Below are 21,573 nucleotides of genomic sequence, written 5' to 3'. Positions count from 1 at the left end.
AGAGGGATCTTCTGCAGGGGAGGATGTGTGGGTCAGAAATCTGCTGACAATAGGTATTCGTTCATATAGTATGTCATGTCTTGTATCTGAAAGTTCTTGAAGGTGGGAAACAGGTGTCTTGCCTCATGCTTTACTGTACATCTTACTCTAGTGTCTTGTGGAGCACAGGCTATAGAGCAAGGGCTCAGTAGACACCTGTTGAATTAAAGCATTGACGTATGTATATTTTTTCTTTCTGTGGAAAAAAAAAATCCATTGAAAATAGAACCGGCTAGCATCTTAATATTTATTCCTTTAAGATCTAGAGTATAATACCCCCCATTTCAATAATTAACCTTTATATACAGTGAATGACTTTTAATTATGTATTTAACTACCTAATTCACTTTTAGCCATATTTTTCTCTTTTAAATATCTGCTTTCTGGAGAGGGCCTGATAAATTAATTCGCACCACTGCGTAAGGCTTAATGCGTAACTCCCTCAAGTGCATTTTCATTTAGTACAGAGAAAGGTGCATGACACAGGTGTCTGGGACGAAGCAGGTGATCTGGGAGAGAAGTCTCACTCAGTGATCCTTTGCTGTCTGCTTGACTCTCCATGAGTTACTTGATCTCTGTTAACATTCGTGTCCTCATCTGTAAAATAATACCTAAGAGAGATTTCATGAGGAGTACGTGAAATGAAAAAAAAAAGTCTGCAGAACTCAATCCATGCCTGGTGCTTTGTGACACCCAGTAAGTTTTGGCTGCCGGCACATTACAGGCTCCTCATCCTCCTCTTTTCCATTAGCATTAATAACAGACCATGGGGAGAGATGCTTTTGTAGGTTCGCCTTCTAGTATCCTGAGATTGGAATGAAGTCGGAGTGTGCATCCGCCTTTTTAGGTTGTAGCTCTGTTATCTCTGAAAAGCATTGCAGTGCAGGAGGAAGGAGAGCAGCGTGGTGTGTGTGTGTGTGTGTGTGTGTGTGTGTGTGTACACGTGTGTGTGTTCATTGGTAGGAGCAGGGGAGTCCTTGCTTGTGACTGTATCTCAAAATTGACAATATACTTTGGCAAAATTTGGAAACACATGTAATTACAAAACAACCCGGAATACCTCTTGTTCTCTCAGGCAACCAGGATCACCTTTAAATACTATAGCGCACACAACCTCGCTGCCCCTTGCTGTCCGATCCGTGATTTTCTTTGTTTTCCTTCATATTTCTTATTGTTTGTTATTGTTTCATTGGATTTCTTTTTTTGAAAAAAATTTATTTCTCTTTATTTCACTAGAATATAAGCTCCTTAAAGGCAGACATTTTGTCGGTCTTTTTAACTCCTTTTATCTTCATGCCTAGAAATGCGTGGTACGTAGTAGGTATTCTACTAAATAGTTGTCAAGACATTGATGAATGAAAAAAATCAAGACCAACCTAGTGCATCTAAAAAGTATGGTTTGCATTTGAATGATAATTTGCACTTGGAGTCTGGGAATATTCTCAGAAGTTCATGGGAGGTTTCACTTTCTTAAAAATTCATTATGGCTTTATTATCTTTTCAACAGCTATCAAATTCTTTGGTGCATGATGTTTGGAAATCCATTTACATTCATTTGTTGCATATTTTATTGGGTGCCGCATTACCTACTGGGGAATATAATTCCCAATAAAAGATTTCCTGTCCTCAAAAATGCGTGTGTATTTAGAAAAGACTGAAACACTTGAGGTCCTTTCAACTCTTAATTCTCATAATTTCACAGAAGCCGATCTTGGTTTTCTGTTTATACGCCTGGGGTCTATCTTCGTGTTCATCAGTACGTTCCCTCATTGTAATACTAGAAGTAAGACATTCACATTTGAAATTCAGATTCAGAGATTAGTTTTCAAGAAATTTGCCGTTGAATCAAGTATGCAAACTGATTTGATAAAGCGCAGATTTGTTATTTTGCTTTGTTGTGGTTGTGTTTGTTCCTGGAAGTTCTTAGCAACAATAAGACATCTCAACATGAATCATTAAAAATATCTAAATGATCTGGTTCAACAATAAGACATCTCAACGTGAATCATTAAAAATATCCAAAATGATCTGGTTGTTAGGTAGTGTTCTACATGAAACATACTGATAGTTTTAGGTTGTAAGTTGTTCCTTTAACATAAACACAGGACTTTCTTTTTGAAGTATAATTTGGCGCAGAGAGGAGTGTGTAACTCCCGCTGTTCCTTCACTGTTTGAACATATTGATCTAAATTCGTAGTGACAAGCTATGCTGAATTGAGAATACGTTCTTGAAGCAACGTATCTATATGCATGAAGCACACTTTATTATGTGGTTTTTATTGAAGCTCTGTGTTTTCGAGATTATATTTTTAATTTAATGCTCTTTTCCCCCCATGAATCCTCTCTAGTTGATCTGGTGTTGTTTTGGTTATTTCACTTTTTCCTGTTCTATTTGTTGCTTACAAAATATAACAATGATCTTAGCATTATGTAAAATGATCATTAAAACCAGCCACAGTTTATAATAAAGCCCAGAGTGTTATTTTATTCTGACCAGGAATGTTTATTGAGACATTCCCTAGTATCTTTCCTCTTAGTGATATAGCAAGGATATGAAAAACAACACCGTTAAATTTATACAGATGATAAATGCTCTACTTTGCAGAAGCTCATAACAAGTCCCAGCTTCACAGAATTGTTTTAACCGTAACCCTCACTTAACATTCAATTAAGACAATGAAGTCTGTGTGTAGTTGGCAACATCCCATCGCTACACTCTACGGATTGGTGGGGGATCCAAGACAGAGATCGGTGTCACGAGGTTTATCAATAGTTAGGCTTGAGAAATAATATTTAGAGAAGAATTCGTGAGGGGTTACGGTCATTAAGTTCTCAAGTTATTAAAACATGTATTTTGGATAAAGCCAGTTGAGCGAAGACTTGGGTACCCATTCTTGGGTGTAAGGTTGATCCACCGAAGACTTACATTCCCTGAGTTGTCTGGTGGAGTGACTTAAGATGCCTGTACTGAGTCATCGTCAGAACCAGGGCGTGAAAACACAGTTCTGTCTATTGAGAGGCGCTGGGGAGGGCCGTGCACCTTACATTAGGCAGCAGCCTCTCATGAGAACTGTTGTTCAGTTTCATAATGTCAAAACCAGTATATGGATGTTTTTAATTGTGTAATAGCATTCCCTCCCGCCCTCTTTTTTTTTTTTTTCCTCTCAGGGTTTTGGAAAACTTATAGCCTAGTGATAGCCAGAATGTAGGCCATTATCTTGAGCACGACTCCCTCATTCTTTCCTCTGCATCGTCTTCACTTGCTTTATCTTTCCCTTCCACTTGCCATTTGATCATAATTTATACTTCTTTCGGAAATATTTTAAATTCTTTCTAAAGCATATTATATAAATCATAAAGTGACCCCATTCATGCTCCAAATAATTTAGGTATATTATAGGATATATTTGATCTGTTTCCCATTGATACACACTCTCGCTGTCTTTCTTTCTAAAATAAATTATTTGCCTCATCTGGATTGCTTAGTGCGAATTAATTCACATGAAAATGACATCTTCCAGGCCGGGCAGCAGAGGCGAAGCTGCCTGACAGCTTGTGCCTCAGGGCCTTTACGCGGTCTGTTTTCTCTGCTCGGAGGTTTCGTGTGGCTGGCTTCTCTTACCATTCAGATCTCAAGTGGAACATGTCATCAGAGAGACCCTCATGGACAACTTGATGTCAACAGCTTCCTGGTCAACCTCCATCCTGACACACTGATTTATTTCCTCCACAGCACTCACCAGTCACTGGCATTTTCTTATTCACTTGTTTAGTATTTGGCTCCCCCCATAAATATAACATCCACAAGGAAAGGGACTTGGTCAGACTTGTTCTCTGAATTCTCTCCACAGTACGTGGTAGCCCACTTCCTGCAATTAGCTATTTAATCTACTCCTCTTACTAAGCATTTTTTTAAAAAAGGATAAACTTTTCTCAGATGGCATATTATGAAGCCATTAAACATGTAGAAAAGGTGAATTTGCGATTATATGTACAATGTTATTACAACTCTGCAAAACATGCAAAACAGAATGGGAAATAAGAATGGCTTATCAGTTGTATGTGAGGTACGAGGCTCATGGGATAAGTTTGCTCCCACAACCTATCCAGTTTCTCATCTATTGCTTTCGATATTGTTAAGTCATTTGTTTTAGATGACCTTGTTTTCTAGAGGCCCCTGCTGACTCCCACGTGGGTGTTCTATTTGTGTATTAATACTGAATGTGTCATCAGTTAAAGCCTTAATGGGGATTTTTGGCTGAGGCAGAGAGGAACCCCCTAGCTGAGTGGACCAAATCAGAAGTGAAGGTGATGAGCAGGTAGAGCGGAAATGAACATCAGGGGAGCAGAAATGGTGCCAGGTGGGGAGGTGGAAAAGAAAGAAGTCAAAATGTCAAATACAGCCCTGCTGTCACTGCATGCCCACCCCCTCCTCTCTTTCTTAAACCCTCTTCTGAAGAGCCAGAAAAAAAAAAAAAACCCACAGAACTGTGGACTTTGCATGCTACCTGGCTTCACAAAACTCATCCTCTGCCCCAGCTCTTCGTAGGGACAATTAGGACTCCATTACCTGAGGCACGGAGAGAGAGGAAGACCGAGGTGGTCTTGAAAAGGTGACCGAAAGCATTGTCAAGGAAACACGTTGCTTCCCGTTTGGACACGTCTAAGGCCAAGCCGGAATTGGCTTTACCATTAATGTATCGACAGGCGTCCCCATGGCATTGCCGATGCCGCGGACATTGTCGAGTGGCTGGTGTTCGAAAGACTTTCCATGTAGATTATCTCGTGGGTACCTCAAACTCAAAGTGACAAAAAGGGAAGCCAAGCCACACACGACGTTCCGCTCTCCTTCCCTCTTTGTTTCAGCGACGGTTTAATGATTCTCAAGACCCAGGTACTATTCTCGTCTCCCTTCCCTCAAACCGATATATCTGATAAAGTGTCAAATTCTTCCAATTCCGTCTTGGAAAATGCCCCTCGTGTCACTTTCTCGCTCTTCTCATCCTTGTCAGCTTAATCCTAGCCAACCACGTTCCCTGGCTCGTATGCTGTTCTTCGTATTTTCAATTCTATCTTCCCTCCACCTTATTTTTTTCTTTCAGACAAAAAAACAAAACAAAACAAAACAAAAAAACAGACAGGAAACACATCCCTTGATTCTTGACACACATTTTAAGTGTTCTTTTATATACCTCTTCATAGATATCCTTGAAGGCGACCTTCCAATTCCGTTCTTTTCAAATCTCTGAGCCACAACGTCATTATCCACTGTTCATAAATCAGTGGATCCCTATTCTCCCAAGCTTTAAGAATATCTGCTTGTCCACTTGCGTGACCTACTGGCAGAATAGGGATCCACTGATTTATGAACAGTGGATCCCTATTCTGCCAGTAGGTCACGCAAGTGGACAAGCAGATATTCTTAAAGCTTGGGAGCCTTTCTGCCTGTCCTTCTAGCAGACTTATGAGTGGCCTTATCATGCTGGAACTGTCCACTTGGATTTTATTTCAGTATATCATGCAGATTAGGTTGAAACAAGTCTCGTTTTGTTGTTGTTCTTTTTGCTTCTGCCAAGTCATGGGTCATGATGAACTGCAAATGGGACATACATGTGGATTGAGGGACAGGGACAATGTAGCAGGAGGGCACATTGAAGGAGCCTGAGCTACCTGCACATGTGACTCGCTTCTGCGTTCTGGAATGCTGATGTATGTATCCAGTCTTATGGTTTGGTGAGGCAGAGGACACCTGTTTCATGATGGGCATCTCAGGTCTCATGGCCAACTCATGTCCCATAGTCAGGTTTTCTTAAAGGGTGAGAAACCAAGAGGTGCATGTCAGAAGGAGACCAGCTATCTGGAGAAGCAGACAGGACCTTACCGAAAACTCCTACGGGTCTGTGCCATGATTCTTCAAGGCGGGCTTGCCAGCCACTCCGAGCCGCGTCTCGCTTGGCACAGGCACTTCGAGCATCATTGAAGCAGCACATAATTCACCTGGACTTGCTGCCGGGTCCTGTCTTGGCCTGGACCTCAGTCAGGAGGGGCAGCCAGATGGATTGTCAGTGTCTCGTGGTATAGGACGCCTTCAAAATCCAAAGAGACCGTGTGCCTTTGTGGCATTAGGCAGTGTGGGTGTGGCAGCTTTGGAGGGGATGACCTGTAGGATTCGTGGGCCCTCAGAGATGTAACCAACTTGGCGCACCCCTAAATTTTCATGAGGCCACGCTCTCTTCATTGTGGTAACTTGAGTCAGGTTTCAGCTTACCAGATTTAGGTTTTGTTTGTTTGTTTGTTTTTTGTTGTTGTTGTATAGATTAAGTTAGGATTCTGTAGACTGTCCATCGATCTTACTTCTAGGGACTGCATGATTGATTATCGGGAAATATTACTGCTGGTCAGAACATTTTGCTCATCCTTTTGTCCCTGTTGCCCATTATGGCAAATATGTCCATGTCGTCAAGGGCAGTTGAGCACTGCCACCTGCCCTTTGCTACTCTGGAAGCCATCGTCCTAGTTGCAGTGGAGGCTGCCTCGTTGGCTTTAATCCCTGGCCTTTAGAAGACGGCCAGCACAGAGCTTTTTAAGGATACTCAATCAATGCCATAACTTTTATATCTGCAGAGTCTATGGACTCAATTGCATTGTAATTCTATGGTTGGATGTTTCTCAAGTTATGGAATTGCAATGTAGTTTGAATTCACAAATTCACTGATTAAAATTTAAGTTGGATTTTCCATGAAATCATATCTAGAACTGTAAGAAATAGACTGTTCTGTGGCTGCTATTGAAGCCTTATGGTTCTCTGTGACTTGAGCTGAGTTTAAGGCTCTGAGCTTGGCACGATACCTGTAAGCTCTCAGTTTGGGCAGAAACCTTCTTATATCGCCATTACTTGTGGTCCGTATGCTCACCATTACTGCAACAATGGTCACGTGCATTAGCCACTCGGTTCCCCAAGGCACTAGCTTCTGTAAGTAATTCATCACAGTCAGAGGGGCTGGTATTTTAAATTACGATGTGCCTGCACAGCACATATTGTTGGCATCATAGTTCCCACTGGTAAGGAGTTTAACATTGGGGTTCAAGGCCAACCACATGACCAGGCTAATCACAAAGTTCCATCCAAGGGTCTTGATCCTCAGTGCCTTATCAGTCAGGAGCCAGTTGGAAAATAGAAAATGCATTTGCCATTTTAACAGATAATGTCTTGGCAGACTTGGTAGAATAGGAGTTGGAGGATAGAAAAAAGGAAATAGGGGAAAACTGGGGTAACGCAAATTTAATAACTTCGGGGAGTAGCTATCCTAGAACTTTAGGCATAAAGGGAGGAAACCGGGGTTGTCAGAACTTAGAATCTCAGCGGAGGGGTCCCTTTCCTCAGAAAGATGGCTAGACAGTGCTGGAAGCTCAGAGGAGTCCTAACGAGACTGGTCCGCCAAATGCCAGCCGCAGCTGGAGACAGGAACCGGTGGGCTGTGGGGCTGTATTGACAGGAATAGCAAGCAGTCAGAATGGGGAAAGTCCCCTTTCTCTTCCTGTTGTCTAGTTTTCCCCCAGACCCCTCTGTTGGTGTAAACTCAATAGGAAACCAGCTGCTGAAGGAAGGGAAGTTTTCAGAGTCCCAGCTCCTGTAGTATGAAGCAACGTATGGACTTTTAAAGAAATAATTTCATAATTGGCAGAAAGACCTAGGTTTATGTTAAAAGAAAGAAAATGAGCGGGGTTTGGGAGAATGCCCGATTTGCACGATGCTAGGCCTAACCGAAGCTGGGACGAGGCCACGTGCCTCGGGAGTAGGGGACGAGGGGGGACGGAGGGCGTGGCCGGGTGGCCGTCGGGGGCCCGGCCACCCAGAGCCTGCAGCGTCACCACGCCACCTCCTCTTGGTTTCCCTGTCTGTCTTTTCACATACCGTGTATCTGTCTCCTTTCCTCTCAGTCATTTTACTTCACTCTGTTCAGCCCTGTGTATTCAACTATGTTTAACGTAACAAAACGAAACCAAAGACGTACAAAATATCCAGCATACCCTGTTGTCCTTGCTTATGCGTGAATGGTAATAGCCCCCAGCACAAACTCCTTGCCCGCCTAACTTCCCATGCCCTGGTTCGTTGGGCAGGCTGAGGTTGAAGATTCTCCTGTGCTGATGTAGGGAGCGTGCTTTAGGACGAAGCGTGCGGTGTGCACGGCAGAGCGGGGCAGCAGAAGAGACCGGGTCTCCCGGGTCATCGCGATGTCAGCGGGCCCCTCGGTCAACCGACGCGAGGTGTGCCCAGCCGAGGACTTTCTAGCTGAGGAAACCAGTCAGTAACCTTTCTTATTTAAGTTAGTTGGAACTGGGTTTTCTGTCACTTGTAACCCTGAATATTTTACACAATGTACATATACGATAGTAAATTGGGCGATAAATAATAGGAAAATTGGGATACCTGTGTTGTGGGGAATATTTATTTTTAAAGTTTGAAATCTAGATTTCTGACATTAAGACCATCCATCTAAAAATAGACACCTAATATTTTAAATTTCAAAAAATGAAGGATTATCTTTGAAATGAAGAGAAAATGAGGCATCAAACATTTATATGAATTCTCTGTGTATTATTAAATACCCTTTAAATGTAGTTTCTTAGAGTTTTCAAAGAAAGGCTTGCTGTACGAACAAAATAATCACACTTATATACACTTACAGTATTAAATTAATAAAACGTTTATATATGTTATTAACTAAACTTGAATATTACACTAATTTGGAATCAATAGCCTATATCTAATCCTTGTTTGAAGAATTACGTGATGACGGACTGCTTTGGCCATTTGGATATTTGAGAAGCAAAGGCTTTGCCTCTGTCGGAAATTTTAATGTGGCTTTAGTTGTCAGTCCCAGATTAAAAAAAAAGAGTCAGGCTGTCTTCTGGACGAAACTTCAGGAAGGATCTGTGCCTTTCCCCACAAAAGAAGAATGTCAAAAGTCTCGTTTTCACGTTCCCACAGACAGCTGGGTCGGCGAGGCGCGCGGCCCGTCTCCCTCTGCCTTCCGCTCCCGGCCCCAGCGGGGGCATCCTCCACGTAGGCCCGGGTCGCGGAAGGCCACTGTCGCCGCGCCTGCTCCTCGTCGTCTGAGGTCCCCTCCTGCTGTTGCTGGAGCTTCATCTGTTCTGTTTCCGTCCACTTCCTCCGTGGCTTCGGTCCTCCCTCGGTTCGTCTTGGCAACGCCATCCGATTCCTTCCACGAGTCACTGATGCCTGTTCAAACAAAGACACACGTGGGAAATGTCCAAATAAAATAACACCTGACCAGTGCAGGCTACTGTCTGGAAAATAAGAAAACCCACGCTGCTGCCCTGGGTGCAGAGGTGCCAGGACCCTCTCCGGACCCTCTCCGGTCCCTCACCGGCACGTGGCCGCGGCCACCCTCCGTCTTGCTGTGCGTTAAGCCGAGGCTCTGCTTATGGTTAGAGAGAAGGTCTTCAGAGTCATCGAGATTTATTATATGGCCCAAAATGCCTCTAAAATCATTTGATAAGATTAAAAAAAAAAAAAAGGTAGCTGCATTTTGCCCTGATGAGAACAAGATGAACTTGAAAGAGAAATAGACTTAGGCTCAGAAAAAATAAGTTGTAGAGAATGTAAAGCTTGAAAAGCAATCTAGCATTTAATTATGTTTAATTGTCACTGTGGAAATTTCTGTTTACAGTATTATCATTTCTAAAAAGATATTTTCAGAAGTGACATTTCGATTAGGACAGTTTCCTGCTTTCAACATAGTGTGTTTCTATCATTATTTGGCTCGGCGGCTGTCGAGCCTGCAAAAACTGTTGACAGGTTTTTGTAGATTAGATCAGCACAGGCCCCGGATGTCTCGGTTCTCACTGGGGCTTATTGGATGCATTGATATTTCATTGTCATAAAAACCACTTTGTGCCGCACTGACTGAATGCAATCACACTGCTTGGTAAATAGATATACATAAGACATGGATGAGCTCAGCAAATATGTCACGTGTCCAGACAATTTGGAAAGAGACTCAGGGTTGAAACCCAGGCTTGGAAGAGTGTAGGTATATAAGTGTGTATGTACATGTGTATATACACATGTATGTGTATATATGTATGTATATATGTATATATACACATGTATATACGTGTGTATATATAAATATAATATTCAATGCACGGTAGTCAAGATTTACAACACATGCAATGACTTCAGAAAATTCTTTTGGGAAAACATTAACTCCTTTACATGTGTTAAAATATGCCTTGAGGCTAAATTCCAATTGAGAGCCCATCTTAATAAGTTAGATAATAAAATGCAGGCGAAAGATGAAAGCTAGTTTGTTAAGTTGTCCTAGAGAAAAGAAGACTTTGAGGTGTCGGAATTACAATGAATAATTCTAGAAGAAAATATCCTGAGTAAAACGTGAAGGATTTTAGTTATTTAGCATAAGAAAAGGTTAATGAAAGAATACTTCAATTTTTTTTCCCGAATATTTTAGGAAGTGTAATGATATTGGCTAGTTTAATTGTCACATTATCTGAAGGAGGAGATTAGGCCATAATTCTCTAGCAAGAAGGGAAAACAATAAATTTTATGAATCTGTATTAAGAAATCCTGCTCTAACTTTAAATCTTCTAAAGAGCTTTTCTATGTTAACTAACCAGGCTCTAATTAGTCCACTAAATCCTTGCATTCCATGTACAGTCAGTATTGTATTTTCAGGTTTGCAAATACTGCCTTTTGAATATTCTGTCATCATTAGAACACCCCCACCATTTAAATCTTAGGTGTAAAACACCAAAACATTGAAAATAGGTACATTAAATAGGTTACAGATCGTGTGTCTTGAACACTATACATGTGTGTTCCATTTTTTTCCTTTTAAAATTATTGAATCATTGATTAAAAATAAAAAGTAAAAATATATAAGTAACAGTAAAAGTCTTCTATAATCCTATCATCAGAAATAACGTTTATTAAAATTTTAATACATATTTTACAGTATTTTTGTATGTATATTTATTATTTAGCAAATTTGAATTATACTATACAAATGATTTGGCAACTGGAAAATTTCCATTAGAAACATCTCACGTAAAAAATTCCACTGGCGAATTTAATGGCATTTCACATAGAAACATCGTAACATATTTAACCAGTTTCCTATCTTGTCGGACATTTGTTTTATCATCTTTGCAATTATAACTATTGCTTTGATGGATACATACATAGATCTGATTACTTCCGAGGGTAAATTCTTGTTAGTGAGTAAAAGGACGTGCTTAGTGTAAGGCCTATTGCTTATATTACCAAATGGCTCTCCTAAGAGATTTTTACAGGTTATGATCTCCGCAACTCCGTACCCTTTTCTCCATATTTTCGCCTCTATTTTCCTACCTGTACAACAGAAATAATGGTGATCACACAATTCTGTGCCACTTTCGAGGCTTGTGGGAAAAATAGATTGCAGTGACATGTGAAAATGGTTTATATAAAGAAGTAGAAACTTGACGTCCCAAGGTCCTGACAGAGTTTCCTGCAGTAACCTGCAGTTTTCTGTCGTCTTGCTGTGGCTTCATTCAGCCTCTTTTGTGGTCGTTGGTTCTCATTCTCTCTCTGTCAGTTTTTAGGTACTAAACCCTGAACCAGTTCCTTTCCATTCAGTACAAATAAGATACAGAGTCTACAAAGGTGATATCGTGTCCCACTCAAGTTAGTTTTCGCAGGTGCATCTCTTATTACTCTGCCTAATCTTTAAAGTTCCATGTGCCCTATTAGTTGGAAATAACTTATCTGCCTCCCAGATTTTCCAACCTACTCTGTGTAAGGCCCAGGAGAACCCAAGAGGCTCTGTAATCTAAAGGAGGGGGAAGGGTCAGTCCATCTCTTTGCTCTCAATATGACGGGCTTGATTTATGGACCATCAGCTTTTTCTTCTGAGAGAGATGATTTCCTTTGCTTCTATGTGACTTACCTATCTATGAAAGACCCCACTCAGAATTCAGTGGGTATTTCCATCTGCCCATCTAAGCGAGATGATCTTCCATAATTTCAACCTGTCTTCTAATTTCACACAATTTCTGAAGTAGCTTAAGACTTTTCTTATTAAGAAAGCATGTAGGTATAGCCTCTGGTGGGGAACCCCTGCCCCTGGAGCGCCTGCTGTAGCTAGATGACAGCCATCAGAGAACATCATCTTAGGAAAAGCTGTTAAGATCTGAGTCTTGGTTTGGAAAGCCCAAGGACTAGCTCTTGACATCCTGCAAAGACAATCGACTTCTGGAAAAAAAAAAAATACATACAAGAATGCTCCACCAGAATGCATACCAGCCAGAGGAGGACAGCAGAATGCTACATGGACCTCACAAAAGGAGGTTGGTCAGAAAATGAGAGGATGACTCCAGGGATTGGACTTGACATGGGGCCTGTATACCCATGAGGCTATTTATTCCGTTCAACAGAGGTTAAGAACAGCATCGGGCCAAAATCAGGACATGCCAATGACAGGCATGTCCTGGGTCCAGTACACACTTGAAAGGAAAGTTATATGAGGTAAGTTCCATGATAGTGTTTGTATTCTTTTTCTTACTTCCTGGTCTTCAGTAAAATTTTCCTGAAAGTCCTGAAGTTATTTCAGCTGTACCGTATGGTGCACATTAAGGATAAAATCTTTCGTCTAAATTTGGGCCAGAGCGTCACCCAGGAAAATGTGTCCTCCATCCCACCATCCCTTGCTTCAGAACCGTGCAGTGCCGGCTGTGATCATTCACTCCAGAGCTGCTCGAAGGGTCTGTGTCTTGCTTATTGGGTCCCGCCTTTTCCCCATCAAGACATTTTTCTTCCAGTGGTACCACTGCAGTTTATAGTCTTTATGTTACTAAACACGTACATTCCCTTCAAGCTGCCAATGAGGAAATCTATTCAGGTCTGCAATGTCTCTTTGTTTCCAGATCCAGTAAATACATCTATACTCGTGATGTGAGAATGATGAACATGCCTCTCAGTTACCACATTCAGATGTGTGCTTTGAGCTGTAGAGTGTGCAACAATGCACTTTTCTGAAAAAAAAATACAGGAAAAAATCTCTTCCACTCCTCCTCCTCCACTCCCCCCCCTCCCACCCACCAATTGCAACTTGTGTTGATTTTTTAGTTTTAGGTGAGAATTGCTCAGATCCTCTCTGTGGCCACTGGTAGCTTCATGAATATTTTGTAGTAGTGTGCCCAGGAGAATATTCTGACAGTACTAGGTGCTGAAAGAATATTGATTGATTGAGAGAATTCAGGTTTGTATCATTGGGCAATCTACATGAAACTGTGCAGCTTTTTAGTGGGGTGAGAGGAATAGTTCTGTTCCATTAAAAGCAGCGTGCAGGACTTGGGGATAGCTGCGGGTGTGTTTCAAGTTGTCTGCCATTCGGATGTATGTCCTGTGGTTAAGGAGACACTGAACCACATTGCCCCTTCTCAGCAGATGTAATAGCAAGGGGAGTTTTACCCTTTTCTACAACTTGAACTAAAGCTAAATGCTTTCGAGATGGACATTTGGCTTCTTCCATTTCTGTTTCAGAAACTATTTCAAAATTCTGTTTGCATCTCAAGTCATTATCCATGTAGAGTTCTCAACCCTTTTCTTTGAAGTTTTAATAGGCTTCTTAATTACAGAGGGAAAAGAGATCAACAGCAGAACCAGTGGATCAAAGAACACGTATTTAGTGACCTTGGCTAGTTTTGTTTCAAAATACAAATAGATGCTGTTTGCATCAATTCTGGATTTTTCGAGGGGTCCCCATAGCACGTTTGGGATGAAGTACAGCCTAGGAGAGACGCGGAGCTGGCTTCCGCTTCCGGTTGCCTTTGTTGCTGATATATTGCTTTACTTGTTAAATGAAAGAAGGCAAAGTTAATTGGTTAATATCAAAATTCAAAGGTTGATGGTTAAATGTTTTATTGTGAAAAACACTGAGTGCTTAGGGAGGAAAAAGATGCTCAACAGAAGCCAGTATGACTTTATCGTATAGTCAGAATTTACCCTCTGCCTTTGTTGATTACTAGCAGATTAATGGGCTAAACTTGGTTGTTTCAATACGTAAAAATACTTTGACAAGGAAATTGATTCAGTCCTTATATGTAGACATAACTCCTATTTCCACTCAGCCGAAGGTATTGTTGTTCTCTCTCTCTGCATATATTTTGGGAGATTGGAAATGTAGGTTCTAATAATATCATGATGAAATGAAGCTCATGGTGGGAGCAGATGGTGAGATTTTATTCCACTGGAAAAAGTGGAATAATTCAACCTTTATTTTGCTGATATACTTTCTATCAAAGAAAATTATCTTTAAACAACACAAAATAGTATATTCTTGATTAAAAGGAAGCTGAAGACAACGAAATGGGGGGAAAAAAAGAATCCAGTATACTTTAAATAAGTTAAAAGTCTTTTGGTCCAGAGCAGTTATATCTTTGTGAATTTAAACTTGGATTGAGACCATAAACCGCAATCTACCCTCTTTAATGAATAAAATTAATTACAATTACTCTGTGCCAAGTCACTAATCTAAGCTCTAGGATATTATCCTGTTTGATTCTCACGACAACCCTATGCGGTAATTTTCAGTGATGAGAATCTTGAGGCACAGAGAGGTTAACTTGCCTAGGGTCTTACTTATGTCAATCAAATGGGATAACTGAGATTCAAAGCCAGGGGTTTCGATATGAGTATCCACACTCTTAATCACCAGGCCATATTTACTGAGCTGGAACACAGAAGCACACAAGCCCTGGAGGCAGGAAGACACATTTTTATTTTCAGGATAGTAAAGTAGGTATATTCTGGAATCAACAGAAGACAAGATTAATTGATCTGTAGTAAAACTATCGAATTTATGATTAAATGTTGAACAGTAAAAAACAGCGTGTGCTTAGAATGGGAAATATGCTCCATCGAAGGCAGCTTGAGTTTATTGAGACCCAATCATTCCTTTCCGATAGGAAAATTAGCCTGATAGATAAGATCAACGTAGGAGACATAGCTTGTATGAGACGTTTTCCCAGGCAATTGGACAAGTCTTTAGTGTGCATATGATGGTTATGGATAAGATGGAGTAATGTATAGTGCGGTTATCTGGAGCTTACTAAATCACCCTGAGGGTGGACTGGTGATGGGTGTGAGCCTGAAGGACAACCCTCGATGAGTTGCTGGTGCCAGGACATGTCCTGGTTAATGTTTTCACCAATGACTTAGACGATGAAAGGCAAGTTATACTTTTAAAATGTGTACATGAGATAATCGGAACTTGGAAAACAGAACTCGAAACTTAAAATGAATAATATGAAACTTCAGAGGAATCAATATGCAGTTAAACATTTAATTAAAAATATTCTAAATGCAGTCGTGATTACCACAATGGCTAGGATAATGAGAAACATTTGAAATATTTAGCAATATTGAACTTAAGAAGGAAGACAAGGCGAATGTTGCATGTATTTCAAAAGCATGAAAGATTGTTGTGTGCAACATACATATATTCTGTATATGTTCAGGAGACTAAACTAGAATCAATAGATTAAAAAAATGACAACTTTCTAATCTATTAACTTTTAAAATTAAGCTCCCGATTGTCTATGACATAAGAGGCTTTTCTTAGGTCATTGCCAGTTCTGCTCAGAGCTGTGTTATGACTTGTGAAAAGCTGAGGGACTCCCGTTGCCTCCTTCCACAATGCCTTTCGCCACTAGGTCTTTAAGCTTCCGTGTTGTTTATGACATTAGGTTTCTTGAACTCACCGCTGATGACATTTTGGACCAAACACATTCTTTGTTGTGGAGGAATGTGTTGTAAGATGTTTAGCATTTCTGCTGCTCGTAGCACCTCCCCCAGTCATGACAATCAAAAATGTCTCCAGACCTTACCAAATGTGCCCTGCGGGGCAGCGTCACCATAGATTGATAGCCTCTGCTAGAGGGAAAGGCATTAAGATTCTTCTTAAAGTGCAAATGTTAGTTGGAGGTATATAAACCAATTAATTACCAGTCAAGCCACTCATTTGTCAGACTGGGCCAGTTCATCATTTAGCACAATTAACTGTGGCCAAGAAGAATTGAATGCAGGATAGGTTAAGGTCAGGGAGATGGTATGACAAGAATTACCAAAAACTAGGAAGGCGGGGGTATTTTAGGGGCATGAAAGCCGAGGTGGGGTGATCCATTAGGGATCCTCTTGAGTCAAGAAGCAAAACCCTTCATCTTCCTACTTAGTAGATCACATATGCATCTGAATGTGAAGAAGACTTGATGAAGAAAACCTTTTTTTTTTTTTTTTTTTTTTTGCTTTTGATCCTTATAGAATGACCGAAGTCCTTCTCTAGGCTGAAAGCTCTTGCTTCTTCCTTTAAACAGGTCTTTGAAAATTTTTCTCTGTTATTGCTAGTTATGTTTTGTCTTAGCCTCTAATTACATTCTAAGTTTATCGAGGGCAGAAGTTGTTCATTTAGTCACAGCGTCCCCCACGCTCTCCTCTGCCTTAGCATCTCTCACCGTGTCTTGTCCAACAGACAGACAGCTTGAGAAAATAGTGGTTGAATGAGCAAATGAATAAACAGACGAAATCGCTTTGGGGCTGAATCGTGAATTACAGGGTTTTGACAAGACAGTAAGAGATTTGGAAGGTGACTAAGGCATTCCAAGCTGGGGATGGCATAATGCAGAGATGGGCGTTCCAGAAGTGGAAAGTTTCTTGGAGGAGCAGTTCGGTGTAGTTGGCTCACGACGCACATGTTGAAGGATGGCAGGAGATGGTGATGGGACAGTCGACCGGTTCCAGACCTGGAGCGGATTCAGCATCAAGCAGAAGGTGAGGAATTACTTCGGTGGGCAAGCTAACGAGGTCTGGGCAGGATAGCGCATATCGAATCGCTGCTTTAGTCAGGTACATTCTGCTGTGGTGTGTTGGATGACTGGGACGTGGAAAGCCTCAGTTAGAGTTTCTTACTAGGAAAGAGATGGAGATGACCTGATTTAGGGTGATGGTAAGCGGAACAAGAAAAGGAGGCGACAGATGGGTGCTGTTTAACCGTTGAGTAATTGAATAGTTATTTAATATGTGTGGATGGCGTAGGGGGTTACGGAGTATGCTGGTGTTGGTCAGGATTAAAGGTGGCTTAAAAGGTCATATTAGTACCATTAAAAATAGAGATGGGTGGGGGCGGGCAGCCGTGGTGGTAGAGAGGATGACAGAAAAGTTCCTGTAGAGAAACTGAGTTCCTATAGAAGTTGCAGAAGTATATTTGCTACAGATAGATTTGCTTCATAGTGCAGTGTGTGTATGTACTTGATATAAATTTTTCTAAAAAAAAAAAAATCTTATAGAAAGGCACTCTTAAAGATTGTGCAGAACTAAAAATAATAATAATAGTTCATTCTTTGTGAATACATACTTTGTTGTTTACTGAAATCTAAAATAAACACAAAATAGGCAAATGGAACATGACGGTGACATTTCTAGTTAGTGTTTTTTATTTTTTAGCTCCAATATGTGTATTGTTTTGATTTAAACATGTTATTTCCCCTCATCCGATTTTGGGTTAATGAGTTGATCAGAAACACTGAATTGCCCACAGACTTGAGCTTTCTATGCTTGCCGTAGGACTTCTTTGCGGTTCGGGAAGCCACTTTCCCATTGGCTCCGAAGCGCGGTTCCCGGCGTGTGTCACGGCGCACACTTGATTGCTCTCTATTGTTGACGGTTATTTTCCACTGATCGATTCCAACAATGAATTCTGTGAAGATTGCTTCTGGTTTTTGTCCCCATGCAATTTTTTTTTTTCCAGACAAAACACATTCAACTTACTGTTTTCTCTCCTCTTTACTCATTATTCCATGGAGAACATTCTATACAAAGCTTATATAAAGGGTTTTGGGATAAAATGCAATCGCTTATATTTTGTATTTAGCACCTTCCTCCTTTAAGCTTGCTAGCCTCATTGTATTTCTTTCCAGGGCCCCAGTGGAGTCTAACATAGCGTTAGGGGAGTAGAAGGACCTTGTGAAACCATCTTCCATGGCTGTTGTCTCTGTAAACGAGCATTCTCAACATTCTAGCATGTATCAAAAGCATCTGGAAGATTTACGAAAGCACAGAAATGCTAAGTCCCATTCCCAGAGCTTGGATTCTGCAGATAAGAAGCGGGACTCAAGCTTCTGCACATCGTGCTCCCAAGCACGCGGTCCAGGGCTCAAACTTTGAGAATCATGACTCTAAACTGAGCTTTATGTGAGCGTTGTAAGTTTCATGTTAGCCGTCTTTGATTAGGAACCGTACTGTAACCCCTTCGTATTGCTAACCGATAAAGAATGCATGCGAGACACCAATCACACGGTGTGCTGCTACTCACCAGGTATTCAGTGACTTGAAGCTCGAGCATTGCTAAAAAGGTCTAGCATTCAGATTTTGGTCTGCATTCATCATTAACAGTTGTATTAAATCTCCCCTTTCTGCAGGAAAATGGAGGTAGTGAGCGAAATACTGGCCTTATGGAGCCTGTAAAATGGGCAGGAAAGAAGAATAATAGGCAATTATAAAATTCAAAGACAAGTTCCATCTCAGTGATCCAGCACCGTCTGTGATCTTGGATACACCCCTCGGTCTCCACATCTGTGATGACGATAATCCTTGCATAGTTGCCGTGAAATAAATGAGGTATCATCACTGCTTCGCATGCTCTTAAGTGCCACTTAGGTGTGAGGTACAAACTAAAAAAGATGAGTACTTCTAGTGCACGCAGGAGAGACCCTGATACTTAGGAAGAGATGACTGTAAGGCATCGTGACGATGACTCATTTTGAGCACATCCAGCACCTAAGTATATTTGCTGTCCACGCCGTTGTGTATGCCCATGAGCCTCCCTCGTTACAGGCATGATGTATTTTGTGATTATTGTATCGTAAAGGGCATGGGTGACGGTATCTTTTAAAATTGTTGCTTAGGAACTCGGAGTTTATCAGGCACTTGGAGACTTAGTCATCCAAGGGGTTATACATTAAAAATCTGAAGGTGAGACCAAATAAAAGAAAGCGATCTTTTGATATACAGAAGAGATGATTTGACAATTTCTTTTCTATTTATTTTACAAAAGCCTTATGTGGAGAGAAATATATTTACTTTTCACATCATAAGAAGAAAATCTGGTTCAAGGACAGTTTCTTTGGACAGAAGTAATTTTAGGCTTACATAATCCTAATGATGACCACTGTTCTTTGAAGCTCTTTTCCAAGGTGCTTGTATGTTAAGGCATCTGAGCCAGCGTTTTGGTGAGCTACGGTTGCCCACTACTAGTATTGGTGAGACGATGACGCTTCCATTTTACCAGGTGTACGTATCCTATTTCAAATTTGAGTAGATTTTGCCTTTTCCTTCACTGTTGTTGTATCTTTCCTTTGATTTGGGATTTTTTTCCCCTGTGGAAGGAATGAAAAGGAAGCAGGATGCAGTGAGCATCCACTTGACTGGGAATGAGGGATGTGGGTTCCACTTCCTAGTCAGCTAGTTTATGCTCTGGATGAGTGCCCTAAAATTTTAGCACCTTGAGTTGAGTTCTGTATCTGAGAGCTAAGGACCGTGAATTGAGTTTCTTCTCCGTGGAAAAGAAAAGTCTGAAGTAGTCAAATTTCTGATTAGATCTGTGAAAAAATTGCTTTCTATGTAAACCATAAGTGGGTCAAGAAGAAGTAGCCAGCAATATGATAATCTACACAAAGGCAATGTTCCAGAAGTGAAAGTTAATACATTTCAGAGGGAGATGAAAATTCGGTTTGTGTGACCCCACCAGGCCATGGCCTTGGAACCAGGGGGTGTGAGTTTGAATGCAACTCTACCACTTCTCAGCTCAGGTTTTTGTCTGTAAAATGGAGATCAAGGGCACCTGTGAGTACAGTTGCAGTTTGGATCAGTCAGGGTACCCCGGAGAAACAGATCGGCAGAGACTTATTCTGAGGACTAAATCTTGCAAGCAATTGCAGAGGCTGGAGAGTAGGGGATCCGGACACTCAGGCGCGAGTTGGTATTGTGGTCTGGAGACAGAATTTCTTCAGGGAATCTTTGTTTTTGTTCATAAGGCGTACAACTGATTGGATGAGGTAGACAGTCATCGTAGATTGTAGATGTTAACCACATCTGCAAAGAACCTTTAAAGAAACACCTAAATGAATATTAGACTGAATAACTTAGTGCTATGGTCTAGCCACGTGGGTACATAAAACTAACCGTCACACAGTCATCCGATGAACACTAGCTTGCATATACTTTACCAGGTGTTCCTATCAAATATTTCCTTTCATTATGATAAAAACCATAGGATGAGATATTATGAATTTGGAAAGAATAACACTTGCTGTTGTCCCACAGTTACTTGCACAAGCCTTGAGAGCTAGGCCACATCTGGGTCAACCAGAGTTCCGTCGTAGGAGTTTTCAGATTCAGATTAGAAAAGAGAATTTTTTTTTTTAACTATCTCAAAACTCAAGGTGAGTGGCCGTGTTCCCCCATGCTGTGAAACAGGCTGGTTTAAGACCATAAGGTCAATGTGCTCAGAGACGCGATGATGAGTCAGAGAAAGGTGACCATGAATGTTCCAAGAAGTCATTCCTCATCTGCGATTTGACCTTGTTCACTAATTGTTGCTTTTTCTTTCCTTAAGCAACGTGAGTGGGGTTTTCATCACTTGCTATCAGAGTCCAGCGTGACGCCGTCATATTGCTCTCAAAGTGAGAGGTAAAAAACAACCATAAAAATCTCAGTAGCTTGAAGCACAAGGGTTTATTCCTCACTCACACTCAGTTTCCGTCCTGGGTCAGTGGTAAGTTCTGGTCTCTCATTTTCAGTTAGGAACCTCCACTGTCTGAAACATGGCTGTCACCATAGCAGAGGGACCAGAACATGGCAGATTGTGCACTGGCTCTTGAAGGCTTCTGCCCAGAACGACGTAAATTCGTACTTCATTGTCCAAAGCAAATCACATGGCCACCCAGAATTGGGAAAGTGTAATCCTACCATGTGCCCAGAAGGGAAAGACTGGGAAAATTAATGAACACTGCTAATCAGTACTAAATAGTTCATAAAATTTTTCACTCACGGAAGATGGTTTTCTTGATGAAAAAGGTTACTGATTTGAAAAGAATATAAATTCTGATTTTAAAATTATGAATCTCTTTTGTATTTTTGCCATGATTTTTGTGTCTTATCTACAAAATATTTTCCTTTCCTGAGATTATATTTTCTCCCAATAGGGTTTTTCTATTTAGGCTTTACTAAATCTGGAGTTTACTTTAGCATGGAGTTTGAATTAGGAATCTAATTTTAAACATTTTAAATAAATATGTAGAAGGCAAATTGTCCTAATACGCTGTATAATATAGTCCATTTTTTTCCTCTGCTATATAAGGCCAGCTCTAAAATATGTTAAGCTCCCATCCTCACTTGGGTTCATAGGGGATTTTGATTTTTCTTTGTAACATTCTATTTTTTTTCTCCTCTTATAA

At 40.8% G+C, this 21,573-nt stretch overlaps 1 protein-coding gene across 1 annotated transcript in view; it reads left to right on the top strand.

Annotated features, from left to right (window-relative positions):
* Window positions 1-21,573, top strand: part of CUNH8orf34 (chromosome unknown C8orf34 homolog) — a 254,464-nt gene that overhangs the window by 6,157 nt on the left and 226,734 nt on the right.

Source organism: Rousettus aegyptiacus, unplaced genomic scaffold (assembly GCF_014176215.1).
Source record: "Rousettus aegyptiacus isolate mRouAeg1 unplaced genomic scaffold, mRouAeg1.p scaffold_m13_p_15, whole genome shotgun sequence".
Lineage (NCBI taxonomy): Eukaryota > Metazoa > Chordata > Mammalia > Chiroptera > Pteropodidae > Rousettus > Rousettus aegyptiacus.
This window is presented reverse-complemented; position numbering and strand designations above follow the sequence as displayed.